Source organism: Neolamprologus multifasciatus, chromosome 7, assembly GCF_963576455.1.
Source record: "Neolamprologus multifasciatus chromosome 7, fNeoMul1.2, whole genome shotgun sequence".
Taxonomy (NCBI): Eukaryota; Metazoa; Chordata; class Actinopteri; order Cichliformes; family Cichlidae; genus Neolamprologus; species Neolamprologus multifasciatus.
The window spans coordinates 3,292,397-3,294,551 of record NC_140445.1 but is presented as its reverse complement, the minus strand read 5'-3'; positions in this window follow the sequence as shown (position 1 = coordinate 3,294,551).

The window sequence follows — 2,155 nt, the reverse complement described above, 5'->3', positions numbered from 1 at the left end:
ACTTTCTCTTTATGGAAGTGGATTACTGGTCAAACCAATGAGCTGGCAAGGTCATGAAATACAGTACACTGTCATCTGCCCCCTTCCACGGCTTGCCTCATTATAAATAACCCGCCCTTTAACATTGTAATCTGTATTATCTTGAGCCATCAAGTCTCTGACAGGCAGAATTCAAGGAAGAAATGAAACCACAGAGATATTTTATGAATCCCACTTAACACTTATATAAATACGCTGACAAATGATGAGTTGAGATAGAGCAGGAAAACACACACTGCTAACTTTAACCTGTTGGCTATGGAGAAGCTTTTTTTTTTCATTTTAATATTTGAAAACAGGAGGAAGAGGAACTCACAGTGTGCTGCTGCAGAGATGAGCTTTGGGAGAGACTTGGTTAAATAAGAGAATAAAAAGGAACGTTAGCATCCTATAAAACATTAATAAGCAGTGTAATTCACATTTTAGATTATTTTAAACCTGGGATAAAATGTGATCATTTAAAAAGAACTAAAACAACTTTAGAAAAACATTTGATAAAGAACACTTACCTGTGACGTGTCCCTGAGTGTAGACAGTCGAACACCCTTTTTCTGCTGATGGCACAAAGTCGGCGACCACAATTAAAAAGTTGTCATATTGTCAGAGAAAATTCAAAATTAGTTTCAAAATTTCAAAGAAGTTTCTCAGAGATTAGATTTTTTTTAAATACTTGTGTCAGGCGGCGGCTGTGTGAAGGCAAGAGAGGACCCAAATGCACGGCTCTAGACACACGGGGATGAACTCAAAGGCAGGTCTTTATTAACAGGAACATAAGAAGTCATACAAAACTATACTGGGAGAAACTAAAGCTGAGGCGCTGGGAAGACACGGGACATGCACACAACCTAGAGGGACGACGCAACACGGAACAAAGGGATACTTTGGCTGTATCCCAATTCAGGGTCTGCAGCCTTAAAGGCCGCATTTTAAGGCCGATTACGTCACCGCGACGCGACGAAGGCTGTCCCAATTCGAAGGCTGCTCGAAATGCGGCCCTCAAATGCGTCCTTCATTTCCCTGAATTTTAAGGACGTGGCGGCGTAGACTTCGTGGCCCAACATATCCCAGAATGCATAGCGCGGCGGTGGGTGTGGATAATTTTGCCGAAAAAAACGGCGGCTGAGGGGCACCTGAAGAGTAAACTTTAAGTAAGTACTGAATATTATGTCACTTATTTATGTGCAAATGTTTAATAACGAAGAACATTAAAACATTACTGTTGGCCACATGTCAGCAAAGTTATGTGACATTAGTGACGTTTGTACTAACTTGGTTTTAAAGCCTTTACTTTAAAATATACGCCGTTCAATAGCTGAGCTTAATCAGAGAATGATCAAAGCTCATGTAGAAACAAACAAACACATGAACAAAAGATTTTCTCCTTCATTTCTGTCAAACAAAGCTGTATGAAACGTTTCCAGCTGTTAGTATCATGGTTGCTAGGCAACCTGGGCAGCGCAACGGAGGCTAGACTGTCCCATTTCACAAGCCTCGCACTTCCGGCCTTAGCGGTCTTTGAGTACGCGATTGATCCTTGAGGATCCTTGAGGATCGTTGAGGCTGCGAACTTTGAGGCTGCAGACCCTGAATTGGGATACAGCCCAGGACACGAACCTGAACATACTGACACCAAGATGTGGACCTTGAACACAACACAGTACACAGAGATGAGCGCAGAGAGAGAGGCAGAGAACAAGGATGAATACACGAGGGGATGAGGAGAACACAGAACACAAGGACGGGAACACGGTACCAGAACAAACACCACAATAACAGCATGGACACAGGGGGGATCCAAATACCAAACCAAACAATCCAATGAACATAAGGAACAAAATACAAAACCACAGGAAAACTAAGAACACTAAGAACATGACAACTTGCATTGCCCACGCTCTTAAAGGTGAGAGTGGCTGTTTTAATTCCATGCAGGTAAAGAGGACTCATCAAAAAGTCTTTAAAGGATGATCGAAATACACCAAGTCTAATATGCTCTTTGAAAAGGAGCACCAGGAAATAAGAGGAGACAAGGGGAAAGACAAGAATATGGACACACACACAGAGGAAAGAAAACAAAGGAAGGAACGGACTCAGAAAGAAAGTCGTTACCAAAATA